At 40.3% G+C, this 14501-nt stretch overlaps 1 long non-coding RNA gene across 1 annotated transcript; it reads left to right on the top strand.

Annotated features, from left to right (window-relative positions):
- The first annotated feature begins 7300 nt into the window (after positions 1-7300).
- Positions 7301-13669, top strand: LOC130931400 (uncharacterized). Its single transcript, XR_009067203.1, has 3 exons — positions 7301-7603; positions 13129-13200; positions 13298-13669. It is a non-coding gene; the product is annotated as an uncharacterized LOC130931400 (long non-coding RNA).
- Positions 13670-14501: the final 832 nt, after the last annotated feature.

Raw genomic sequence — 14501 nt, 5'->3', positions numbered from 1 at the left:
ACTCAAGCAATGTCTCACAATGAACTGTTTCCATACATAAATTTCTGTCTTAAACATAAAACTGTCCACTGAAGCACATGTTAATACCAAATAATAACACTCCTTTTGCCCTTTTAATTCAGTAGAGTCCAAAACATTTTCTTTTTCTTAGGCATGAGCCCATCCCGATGTTTGTGAAGTCACATTTGTAATTTGCGGCAGCTTTTTCACTACAATATTCCTATAAAACCGGGTCTAGATTAAAGAGTAATGGAGCCTGGCGCATGGGAAAGGTGCTATCCGTGCAAAAATAATAAAGTGGGATTCACCACACATCATTTCCCACACACATACAGTGGCTCCAAGCAGTGGGGAAATGTCAAAAAGGTTGTATGTGCACTTGCAGAGCCATGCTTTTATACAGGCTCAACCTTCACTCAATAGGGAGGGGGATAGTGCTGCGACCCATCCATGAAATGAACCATTTCAGAGACGTGTTTGCTTAAAGGAAGCAATAGTGCTACACACACCTGGGGCTACAATTTCAGTTAACCTCAATGTGAACATATGCAACATGGCCCAAAAAAAAAGACATCTATACCACATGGTAGCATTCTAACAATTCAGTTCTCTCTCATCTAGCCAAAAACTACCAAAGAGTTTTAATTCATTGGTTATTTCCTAGTATTAAGACTCATTTTAAAAAATATTTATGAATCAATATTATTCCAGAAAGCTATTTTGGTTGGATCATAGGAACATAAATCAATTGTTATTTGATTTTTTTTTTTTTTTTTTTTTTTTTTTTTTTGTACTACAGGCTTACAATGTACCTGACTTATTTGATTTCGACTTTCTGACACTGGAGTCTCGTCTGCCATTTTGTCTACAGTTGTTGTTTTTTTTCATAATGTTGACTTTTGTTTTGTGATGCATGCTTTTATCTTGGCGCAGGAAGCGTAGTGCAGGTAATACTTCCACACAAGAGTAAAAGCGCACGCACACACGAAGAAGAGGGCATTTGCTCCAACGAAGAAGTCGCGCAGCCGAGTTAGAGAAAGAGGGGAACGATTGCAGCTGCAATCCTGCGGGCATAATTGTTGCTGTGAAGCATCCACAGAGGCAAAACCTGTATATATCACCTTTTGTACTGTTTATTGTGCGTTTTCAATTGTGGTTGAATACTTGGGGTGAGTTAATGTGGTTGTTTTTCATTATGTGCGGGTGCTAACTGATTCGTGCTAATCGTTTGTGTGGATTGTTATTGCCATATCAGCAGCTAGTTATGAACGCAAATTTGAATTGCTGTTATTGATGCTGAAACTGATTTAATTTAATTTGTATTTTAGTTTCATTCTGCAAATGTTGATTTCATGCGCGGCTGAATAATATCAGGAAACCGCACGGACGTCTGACATCGTTATTTCGGATCTTAGCTCGGTGTCTAGCGAGGACTTAGCTTCAACGTCTTGGCAAGAACAGTACAATGACGTATAATACATGTTTTTGGATAGTTATTTTGAGATTTAGTGGGGTACTTAAAGGGTTAATTGCGACTTACACGGAAATATGGGTTACGTCGCCAGCGTGGGAACGAAATTATTTTGTAACCCAGGGAATACTAGAAGAAAATAAATATTAATAATAAAACCATTTATAAATATATTCATAAGATTTTTTATTTGTTTGTTTTTGTTTTGGGTTGTTTTAAATATGCTTTGGGGTCAAAGGGAAAAAACAAAAGTATTATACCGTATGTATCTCTTTCCAATCCTGTTAAATCTGAATAAATACATTAGATAGGCTCCAGCATCCCCGCCATCCAGCATACACTGCTAACCAAAAGTATTGGCACCCCTGCAATTCTGTCAGATAATGCTCAATTTCTCCCAGAAAATGATTACACTTACAAATGCTTTGGTAGTAATATCTTCATTTATTTTTTTTTGCAATCAAAAAACACAAAAGAGAATGAAAAGAACATTAAATTATTATAATTTTACACAAAACTCCAAAAATGGGCTGGACAAAAGTATTGGCATCCTCAGCCTAATACTTGGTAGCACAACCATTAGACGAAATAACTGCGAACAACCAGTTCTGGTATCCATCAAGTTTTTTACAATGCTCTGCTGTAATTTTAGACCATTCTTCTCTGGCCAACTGCTCCAGGTCTCTGAAATTTGAAGGATGCCTTTTCCAAACTTCCATTTTCAGATCCCTCCACAGATGTTCTATGGGATTCAGGTCTGGACTCATTGCTGGCCACTTTAGAAGTCTACAGTGCTTTCTCTCAGACCATTTTCTAGTAGGGCATTTTGAAGTGTGTTTTTGGTCATTATCCTATTGGAAGACCCATGACCTCTGAGGGAGACCCAACTTTCTCATACTGGGCCCTACATGATGCTGCAAAATATGTTGGTAGTCTTCAGACTTCATAATGCAATGCACACGGTCAAGCAGTCCAGTGCCAGAGGCAGAAAAACAACCCCAAAAACATCAGGGAACCTCTGCAATGTTTGACTGTGGGGACCGTGTTCCTTTCTTTGAAGGCCTCGTTTATTTCCTGGAGGTACTATGTTGATGCCTTTTCCCAAAAAGCTCTACTTTTGTTTCATCTGACCAGAGAACATTCTTCCAAAACGTTTTTGGCTTTGTCAGGTCAGTTTTAGCAAACTCCAGCCTGGCCTTTTTATGTCTCTGGGTCAGAAGTGGGGTCTTCCTGGGTATCCTACCGTAGAGTCCCTTTTTCATTCAGACGCCGACGGATAGTACGGGTTGACACTGTTGTACCCTTGGACTGCAGGACAGCTTGAACTTGTTTGGATGTTTGTCGAGGGTCATAATCCACCATCTGCACAATCTTTCGTTGAACTCTCTCGTCAATTTTTCATTTCCGTCCACATCTAGGGAGGTTAGCCACAGTGTCATGGGCTTTACACTTATTGATGACACTGCGCACGGTAGACACAGGAACATTCAGGTCTTTGGAGATGGACTTTTAGCCTTGAGATTGCCCATGCTTCCTCACAATTTCGCTTCTCAAGTCCTCAGACAGTTCTTTGGTCTTCTTTCTTTTCTCCATGCTCAATGTGGTACACACAAGGACACAGGATATAGGTTGAGTCAACTCTAATCCATTTTAATTGGCTGCAAGTGCGATTTAGTTATTGCCACCACCTGTTATGTGCCACAGGTAAGTAACAGGTGCTGTTAATTACACAAATTAGAGAAGCATCACATAATTTTTCAAAGGGTGCCAATACCTTTGTCTGGCCCAAGCATTTGTAATTGCAATCATTTTCTGAGCAAAAAGGAGCATTATCTGACAGAATTGCAGGGGTGCCAATACTTTTGGCCAGCAGATTTTCAATTTTCATAAGGGCGGCCCGGGAGGGATGAGGTGTCGCATTAACCGAGAAAAAAAATCAGGGATCAATAAGAACTAGAAAATTCAATTTTGGGAGAAATTGCGAGGGTAGATTTACTATGATGGCTGGTATATTGGGTCACTTCCTGTTTATTTTGGGACATCTCGGACTTCCTGTAAATATCGCGTCAGTTCCTGTTGATTTTGGGTCTCTTCCTGTTGATAAGAGGGGATTTTGGGGTCACTTCCTGTTGGTTTGGGATCTCTTCGTGTACATACTGTATATTGTGTCACTTCTTGTTGATTTTGACGCATTCCAGGGTCACCTCCTGTAGGAATCGGGTCACTCCCTGTTGATTTGGTGGAATTTCAGGGTCACTTCATGTTGATTCGGGGTCATTTCAGGGTCACTTCCTGTTCATATTGGGGTACTTCCTGTTGATTTCGGGTCATTTGTGTTGGAAATCAATGGGTGTGAATGGTTTTTGTGCTATTGAAATGGATGGTGAATAGAGCCATTGGAAAAAGATAAGAATGGGTATGTTTTAGGCAAATTTTGGCCGAACTGTACGCCTCTCAGCGTGCTGAACCTCTTGGTGTATAATGATGTGATTTGGAGAAAAATAGGGTTTTGAAATTTCACTTCTTTTTCGTAAAAAAAAACAATATATATATATATATAGATATAGATATAAATTGTTTTGGGGCCTTATTTTGGGGTGTCAAAATGAATGAAAATTTTGGTCATTTTGGTGTAAGAACAGTGTCGTTGAGTAAAACGGTTTTGGCTGGGAGTCAAAAAGAAAAAGGAATATCATAGGCTATGTGGTAGCTTTTTACTTACATGCAAAGCTAACATCAATTATAATAGCTTACAAGTTTATTTGAAATTATTTACTAGTTTACAGATTTCAACAGAGCCCATTCATGTAATCCCACCCTCCAGAGAAAAAAAATACTCGTGTCATCTGCAAATAGAACTTGGACTTAAAACTGACTCCTGGGGGACGCCATAAGCAATGTCCAAGCAGGATTATCAATACTCAATCAATAACATTGTACATTGTAATATATAATATTCCAACTGAATGAAATTTGTGAATAGCATGAGTGATATCCTCAACTGATTCTACTCAAGGTACTGATGTTGAACTGTTTCCCTTAAATCCATACTTTCAAAGAATAAGGTGTCGAAGTCGAGAAACAGGCCTCTAAATTGTGAAGCTTTGCTATTGATAAATTGATTCATTCACTTCCTTTTTACAGTATGGTACTCTTTGGCCAATTGATATCAACTCTTCTCTTACCCTGGAAAACACAGAGACACAAGAAACTACACATTTCTACACTTAAACTGGTATACAGCAAGATAAAACACAGCAGCAAAAATGGTTTATTCAATCTGAGGGAGATACTGACTACCTCTAATGGTCATTTTGGAGGCAGTAAACACTGCGCAAGCTCACCAGCAGCATGATTTAAAGCCTGTGTGTGTCTTATTTCATTGGCCTGACGTTTCCCTCAACTAAAAAAGTTATAACCTTCTGAACGGTTCATAGCACAGCTGTTGTATTACACTGCAACACAGCAGTTTAGTCTTGCTTGTGTAATAAATTGGCAGTCTTGTCGAGCTACTATATATATGATCACAAGTTGCAATGTGTCCTCTCATTCTCATGACGGTGAAAGCCGAGAGCTACAGCTATGTGAAAAAATTAGGACACCGCATAAAATATTCAGTTCTTTATTAAGAAATGTTCGCATATCAATGTCTGAATTTGTTTTTCTTTATCATATCTTTAGTCGAAATGATTGGGACATCGAGTGCCATCAATAGCAGCCAGGACATTCTCCCATTACAATAAGAAGTGATCTAATGTTAACAGGAAATGTCCCTGAAATAACCTAAAATCATATATCAATATAGACAGGAAGTTGCCTCAACATCAAATGTAAGTGACTCTCAATTATTTTCTGTTACGCAGCCCCCCCAGGAAAACGTAAACGTTTCGCGCCCCCCAACTCTCTGCTGCCACTGCAAATAGTATCATTTGTCTTTAAAATTATTATAATAGTAAGTACACCTCTGCATGACATTGTGTCCTTTTTTAAATTAAAGGGAAAAAGTTATATAGATCAACTTACAATAAAGTATAACTTCATTAAAATTGTCAACATTGTTTATTAACAAAATCAAGTGTCTTATAAGTGTGATTGGGGTCTAATGTTAGCTGCCTGGGCAAGATTGAAGCTGACTACCATGTGATAGGCAAGACTTCTACAAGCCCACGTCTGCAAAACCAAATCCCGCAAACAGCTCTTCAGGACAGTCCGCAACAAATGGCGTGACGTCCTGTACTACCACAAAACCTGATAACAAAACAACTCTAAGTTTGATAGCTCGGCGCCTCTTAGACAGTGAGGCGTGCCCAACCTACCTCCTACCTTATTTGCCTCATTAACCATGACCCAGCAACGGTGACACACGAACTTGACCGCCCAAGTCTGCAACAGAAGAAGACCCAAACACACCCCTCTTCCTGCTCACGGCCCGCCCCGCAAGAACCTTCAAAAAGACTGAATGTTTAAATAATCGTTGTCATTTTTTCGGGAACCTTTTGTTGACTTGTCATATGGTGACCCTGAGTCTCCTCCTCGCCTGGGTCTGTCGCTGTTTTGCCTTGCCGTTTGATCGCTGGCGACATGAATAAATTGTCAACTTGTGTTTCGAAGCCTTCTTTCAGCTTTCAAAATGGAGTCAGTACAATGGGTTGAGACTAAGGTGAACGTGCGGAGTTTGGCCTTTTGGCCAGGTTGTCGGGATTTTGCCGGCCCGGGTCGTTACAGCTGTGTCAGCGCGGGTCTGGCGGTTCGGCTGGCGTGATTGTATGGCTAAGAGGTCAGATTCCTTTAAGTGACATCTTAATTGGTTTGACTTATTTCTGTTTGCCGCAAACAATTTTAGACACAGTAAACAGACTTGTCTTTCCTCTTCCCCCACTGTATCAAAAGTCAAAGCCAGAAACCAAACGCTACGTCATATTTCCCCATCTGGGCTCTTTATATCTCCAGTGCTCTTTGCTGTGTGCTTTTGTTTGGTTCAAAAATACTGCGCGCACCCTGAAAATGAAGCTGCCACTGCCACCCACTGAGTGGATTTGCAATGACACTTTATTCTAGTACAGCAAAAAAAAAGTATGTTCTCCGAGGTCACATGCGCCACCCCATGCCCCACTATTCAAGAAGTAATGCGACATACCAACCATCACATTGAAGCTACCATCGCAATTTCACCCAAAATGCATTTTTCAGTTATTGTTGATACAGATTACCCCAATCATTAACAGTAATCACTAAAGATGTCCCGATCGATCGGCATCGATCGATCGGGTCCGATCACGTCATTTTCAAAGTATCGGAATCGGCAAAAAAATATCGGACATGTTTCTTCATGTTTTCTAATTGTATTTAACGTTACAGACAAAATGTCTTACATTCATCCAGTCTTTAGTTTTGGCTTAAAGTAGGGCTATCAAATTTATCGCGTTAACGGCGGTAATTAATTTTTTAAAAATTAATCACGTTAAAATATTTAATGCAATTAGCGCATGCGCTGCACGACCCACTCACTAAGGATGGGCGGATCAATACCAAAATATCGATATTTCGATCCAGCACGTTAAGTTTTAGGTATTGATCCCCAAGCAAAAGTATCGATATTTGGAATAAATATATTATATTTTCTTTGTCTGGTTTTTTGGGTATATTTTTGTGAGCTTTTTGTATGACTTTTGCCTTTCGCGTTATACAAGCACGTAAGCAGTGCACGCACATAAGCAGAGCACCGGTGTCTGCTCCCGCCTCCATTTACGTCCCTATCACATGTCGATCAGCATGCTTTTCCTCCGCCCCTCTCACGAGGCACCAACACAGTCACAACAAACAAACATTTGGAAGCTAGTGGTAGCATGGCTGCGGCATCGACGACGGATCGTAAAAGAAGTCTGGTTTGGACATATTTCATCTTAATAAATAGCAACGAGGCTAAGTGCACAGTTTGTGCCGAAACTGTCAGATATTCTGGTTATACCAAAAGCCTCACGAAACACTTAAGAAACGTGCATCCCGAAGCACACAATCCGTGAAAAACATGCCGCTCAAGCCGAGGAGGACACGAGAAAAGACAAGAGCACGCCGCCGAAGCAAAGCAAAGTACTTTAGAAGGGGTGATTGCGAAAGGCAGGACTTATCCAGGTAACGTAGGTGCTAATAGAAAATCAGAGACGATATAAGCATTAGTGGCTGATGTGCAATATGAAACGATAAATATGGCGTTTTTGTCATCTCACATAAAAAGAACTTTGCAGCACTATTGAATATGCTTTGTAATGGAAAGTTATAGCTACATCTTGTTTGTGAAAAGCAAAGTTCTTACCGCCTTATATAAAAAAAGTAAAATGACCATAGTGACATATTCAACAGTGAAGCAATACTGTAACCTAAATGTAAGTCTCCATTTTATTATTAGTTTTTGATACAATGAGGGCAAATCAGCCTACATCACATTCCATAGGATAGTCAAGTGAACTACTAGCAAGCAAGTTGGGTATAAAAATATATGAATTATGACTTAACATTTTAAATACACACATCTCCCCTAACTGTATTTCTAACATTAGCTATTATTCCTTTTTTTTTTTTTTTTTTAATTGCAAGTGACTATTGTTTATTGGATTTGTTTTTAATGATCTATCAATAGAGGGCGATAACAGGCTACTATTAATTCCTTCTTTAATTAGATTCAAAATATTTAACTTAGGTAGATTAAAATTTGATCAAATACAACGTGTAGCAGGGAAATGTTCTGTGCATATGAATTTAAGGGTCATGTTTAAAGAGTGAGACTGACTAACCAGATTTTGTTGTTGATGGATCGTTTTGTGAGTTTGTAGGGAAACTGCTTTGCTCGTTATTAAAAGCAGCAGTTTTTCTATTGCAATGCCTATTTGACACTAAGAGACTTTTATTGGTTTTTGAGTGCTTGCTGTTGTTGTATATTAGATATCATCAGAATGGGTGAGAACTCTGCAGGGTTGTATATACATATATATATATATATATATATATATATATATATATATATATATATATATATATATATATATATATATATATATATATATACATATATATACACATACATACAGTGGGGAGAACAAGTATTTGATACACAGTCAATGGGGAAACCCATTGGCAGTGTATCAAATACTTGTTCTCCCCACTGTATATATATACAGTATATATATATATATATATATACACATTTAAAATATGAGCTTCCGGTATCGATATCGGATCGGGATCGCAATATTTGGCCTTGGTATTACTTGGTATCGGATCGAATCCAAAATCACTGGTATCGCCCATCACTACCAAAAGAAAGAATGTTGATAATGTAAATGCCATCTTGAGGATTTATTGTCATAATAAACAAATACAGTACATATGTACTGTATGTTGAATGTATATATTCGTCCGAGTTTTATTCATTTTTTTATTAATGCATTGCCAAAATGTATATGAACGGGAAAAATTATCAGGAATGTTTGGAATTGAATCGGGAGCAATCGGATCGGGAAATATCGGGATCGGCAGATACTCAAACTAAAACGATCGGGATCGGATCGGGAGCAAAAAAACATGATCGGAACAACCCTAGTAATCACCCTTCAGCCAACAATGTCTCATTTCTAACACATGTGGCATTAGCAGTACTCTATTAGATTTTACAGATGTGAAGAGGTCAGTTTTACTATGCATAGCTGTAAAACCCATTTTATAGCGACTTTCACGAGCTGTCTGTCTCTCTAACACTCTTTATCCACTCAGTAGCAGACAGAGAACAGCTCCTGCCCGACCTCTGATCTCACTTGCTCTCACATCGAAGTCCAGATGGAGGGCAGGAAGTTCAGGAAGCTCAGCAGGGGCTTTGAAGTCGGCCGTGATTATCACATAATAACACATTTGTCCCTTGCTTTGGAAACCCGACTGGGTAAAATAACTGAAGTACAGCACACATTGAGATGGAGTGAAACCTGAAAAAAGGCGACTCATTAATATGGCTGCTGTCCTGTGAATTTATAGACCTGGCAAAAAAGATGTTATTGCTCACAAATGTGACTAATGAGCACAAAGTGTGAAGTGAAACTTGCTGTTACATCAAAGTTGAGCAGGTCAAGTCCGGGGTGAAAAGAAAGAACAGTGATTGAAACCGCCAAGGAAAATTTGAGCTGTGGGGTTGTGATTAACGCTAAAAGGACAGACACTGGCCCTCTATCATTTAACACCTTGTCTACCGTGGCCCCCAGATGTCTGATTGCTACTTCAGAGGTCTTTGTCTGCTAAGAGAAGCCCATTTTGTCTGGGACTCTTCTCCAGAGACCGCAGGAGAAAGGAAAGAACATCACAGTTGATGATTTGTGGAAGCCTTTCAGATTTTCTCCATACAGAAAAGACTCCATTCACAAATGGGTCGTGTGATTTGGTGCTCATTAAAACTACTGACAAAAAGTCACACATAATAATTCAGCCCTAGGAATTCAGACAAATATGGTATGCTAATATAGATTGCACTACATGCACGCAACCGGCAGAATTACTGTTGGAGTCTCAAGTACTCTGGCACTTGTAACAGCTTTCATACAAGCACTAATAAAGGAGTTCATTCATTCCTTCATTCGACTCTACCAGTCAAAATGGATTGGACGCCTAGCATCGTCAAAGAGCCAAATGGTAAATTAGAAAATTTCTGGCTTTAATGCTTTAGAACAGTAGCCCACTAGGACAGGGGTGTCAAACTCATTCTGGTTCGCAGGCCACATTTATAGCAATTGGATCTCATGTGTATGGAGGAACAGGAGTGCAAAAATTAGATAAATAATACACAATTAAGTAAAATTATTAAATGTGTCATTAAAATGCTTCTTTTTCAATACTTATTGATTTCAATATTTATTTTATTTTTTATTTATTTCAATTTATATTCATTTATTTCAGTTTCTATTTCAACATTTATGGTATTTCCATTTTTATTTCTCGTAATAAAACACTGTGTTTTGTAAGACAAGAGCTCAGGGCCCGAATTTCCTGCGTAAACATGTTCTGCTAAGTCTAACATGTCCGTTATTAAATCCTGAGAAAGCTTACGCAGAACTCCAGTAATCGCTGCCATGCTTCCATGTTGGGAAGGAAGGAGCAATGTAGCTTACCACGCTCAACTCAAACCCCACCTATTTCTACTTGGGAGCACCTGTGTGGTGCTCTCGGGGACATTTGTCCTGGCCGGCCAGCTTTTAATTACTCTTTCCTTAATAAATGTATATATCTTAGGTGATTATTTCTTTTTGTTCCTGGGGAGGGGTTGTGAATGAATGACTGAAACTACAGTCACAAAAGTGAGCTAAGCAGAGTAGTGCAAGCACTTGATCGAACAAATCTAAGGAGGGCGCTTTCACACTAGCACCGTTTGGCTCATTTGGAACGGTCCAGAGTTCTTTTTCTCAGATAGTCCGCTTCGTTTTTTTAAACGTGACCATGATCCGAACTCTATTTCGGACTAAACAAACAAACTCTGGTCCGTTCAAAAATTGTGGGTCTCTGACTCTCGGTCCGCTTTAAGCACACCTTGCTTCGCTTGTGAATGCAACCGTGCTCCAGTTTGCGCTTTTGCTACTTTACGTGCAGCTACACAGACGCTACATACAGGGCATCCTTGGAAGCGGAAGTAAAAGGCGTACGCAATTCAAAATCAACAATGGGAAGATGACAGACGATTAACGATGGCCAAATGTTGTTGTGCTGCACTAAGCACTTGCATTTGATACAGAGAATCGGGTTCTAATGTCGCGGTTGTGTTTTAGATGCTGTTCCTGAACGGACCGTGTGAGAGTGACAGTGGCCGAGACAGGCGGAGCCTCTCGGGGCAGCTGTTTCGTGAGTGTCGCACTCCTACAAGTTGCGACACTTTGACAGTCTAAAAAGTGAAAAAAAAAAAAAAAAAAAAAGAGCGATAGCACCCTTTGGCTTCTTCTTCCTGCCTTCAACGAGAGTCGTGTTTCCTCCCTGCTCCTGCTTGCTGCTATCTTCATCAGTCTGCTTTTTTTGTATTTCCTCTGTGGATCAACTGTGCTGGTCTCTCATACAATCTGATGGATCTGATTAGTTGGTCTCTCAGCAAAATTGACAAGATTTTTTTCAACAAGACATGGTGCACCAGGAGAGCTGTCTTGCCCAGATGGTACCTTTGCCGCTGGATATGTGAGAGATTCATGGGATCACTGGAAGCCAGTGTGTCTTACTGTCCTATCTGTGGAACATATGGACGATATTTGGCTGTTTGGCGTGACGGTCGTGGGGTTCCTTCTGCTTGGCTTAGGAGGTGTCATGCGCTACCGGAAAGTTTCCAAGAGGGCAGCTTTCAAGGAAATCAACAAATTGACCACGGATCAAACGGCGCGATTCAAGGCATTGGAAGACCGTGTCGAGGCTCAGATCGAGAACTGGCTCCGTGAACTCATGGTTCGGTCCGAGGAAGGATGGAGAAAAGTGGATGCTACCTTGCGCCAGGTGACAGAACAGTCGGGGCAGGTGACTGAACCGTCGAGGCAGACCGCGACTATTGGCAATGACTTAAGGGACCTGAGGTCTCGCCTACGCCATGAGGAGCGCGAATTTGACTAAAGACCAACCATATTTAGACATATTAAATTACTTATTCGGTTTACTTTGATTTTAATTTTCCTTTTCCGAACACCCTTACCCCACTCCTCCCTTCTCCTGGAGAGAATCGCGCAGATGGCCCTATTGCTTGCCCTTGATCTCTTCCCAAGGCCGGTCGCAGGGCCCTGCGACTCTTATTTTGTCTACTGTCACGTACAAATACTGATACACTTGTGCATACACACACTCACACAAAACCTCCCTCCCTCCAGTCCGCCACCGCCTTTTTCTTACTATCACTGAGCCCCCCAACTCCGTTCCTCCAGCCATGACTGGTAGTTCTGTGGGTCGTGTCATATCCCTGCTATGTTGTATGATATATGTGTGTCTACTTGTAACTTGCTCTATAATTTCTGAAGAAGAGAGAGAAGCTGGCGGCGCGGAACGTCTGCAGCGGCCCGATGTTCACCCATCGCACGGAATTTCGTTGTCATCTTGTGAGAACTGGTGTCAATGACAAATCTCTAAATCTGAAGGTGGTCCAATCCGGCCCACAGCGTTATTCTTCCTTACAGCCACTTTGTAGCTCATTCATACTGTACATACCAAATCACATACTTTATTTTTTACATAGGCGCTATAAAACCAGGAATTTGTAATTTGTGTGATCAAGTGCGTGCACTCCTGCACTTGGTTCACGTTTCCACAGTCACATTCATTCACCCCCCCCCCCCTCCCCAGTCAAAATAGCTCATTCAGTAGCAGCCAGTGAGTTAAATTATTTGGCCAAAAATATACTGGTATATAATGAATTAACGTGTTAGAATTCTAGGCTGGGAAGGGGGCACACTCACGTATATAACGAAACTTCCTGTTAAAATGTTCCTAAAGAGAGACATTAAAAGCCCATTTTGATTTGAGTCATGGATCACATTAGCTCTGAATCACTTGTCCTTTTCATGCTTTTGATAGAATGTCTCACAAATTAGTAGGATGTTATTGGGAATGACGACATCAAAATGACAATGATTATTGTATTGCCTATTTCATGTGTTGAAAAGGATCCTTGAGAGATGACTTTCAGTGTCGTGAGAAGTTCTACCGCACACTTATTATGACCACCAAAAATTGAGGTAGACTACATGGTCATTTTCTCACTGGTGCACATGTTGATGGTTTTTATCACCAGTGTACATAAGGCTCAGACACCCTTTTCTGTTCTCTACCCAGGAGGCCTGGCCCTCTCAGTGACCCCAGTGTACCCCGTCAGACTAAACAATGATGTAGGGTCACCTCTTCATGGCCCAAGACAGATGGCTGCCTCGCCGTCACCATGGCCAAGGTCACCTCCCCTCCCCCTATTGCTTTGTGCACCTGCACTCCAATGCCCCACTATAATCTTTATTCCTATACAGTACCTAGCACACGCAACAGCGTAAAACCTCACCCCGCCACGAGCAGAAGAACAAAATGTACCATTTAAAATTCTACTGGTGTAACAAGGCACTTCAATGAATCAAAGCTATGCTGTTTGAACAAAATACACCACTTGTAAATAAATATACATTGGACTTATTCAAGGCCTAGCTGTGTTTTGACAGTCTCTGCACTGAAGAAAAGTAAGTACCATGAAAAGTATATTCTAGACTGAAAAAATAGACACTGGTGTGAAATCAGTTTTAAAGGCTGAAGCCAATCAAAGGGAACACTGCTAAAACACACCTCCTTAAAACTAGTTAAATTCCCTTGTTTTCAATATAAATCTTCAAAAAAGTCAAATGATCTGCCAGTGCTTCAAGGAAATTTTACTCAGATTTCTAAAAGTAAGAAAAATAGCTAGCTAAAAATAAGCTTAAAGGGATCCTCGATCTTGAAGATACTATGTAGGCTCTAATAAACCACAATTGTTCTTGTGTACTAAAATATGTTGTTAGAAAAATAGAAAAGGTTAAATCGATGGCAATATTTTATAATATTTACAATATATTTTGACCGGTAGTTGGCGCCATGTTTTGCAGGCTCGGAGCTATGACGTAATTAGGATGTTTCCAATTGTGTACAACAATTGTGTATTACTGCCTAAACTCGCTAAGTAAAGCGGCACGATGTGCTGCTTTTGGATGCAATTTACAATCAAATGGAAATGAGGGGAGTGATGTGAGTCTCCACAGATTTCCTTTCGACAAGAAGAGGAGAAAGGTTTGGGAAAATGCCTGTAGACTGACAAAACTTCCCAAAGAGCCAAGCCTTTGTTCTTGCTATTTTTCTCCTACCACGTTCGAAGCTTTTAGTCGACGACAACTTATGAAAGAGCTCACCGGAGCGGCTGGATATAAGCGTGATTAAAATCAAATGCGGTTCCAACTATTTTCCCTCACAAGAAGCCTCAACGTATGGGGCGCCGTTTGTAAAGCAGCATATGCTGAAAATTACG

Source organism: Corythoichthys intestinalis, chromosome 15, assembly GCF_030265065.1.
Source record: "Corythoichthys intestinalis isolate RoL2023-P3 chromosome 15, ASM3026506v1, whole genome shotgun sequence".
Classification (NCBI taxonomy): domain Eukaryota; kingdom Metazoa; phylum Chordata; class Actinopteri; order Syngnathiformes; family Syngnathidae; genus Corythoichthys; species Corythoichthys intestinalis.
This window is presented reverse-complemented; position numbering and strand designations above follow the sequence as displayed.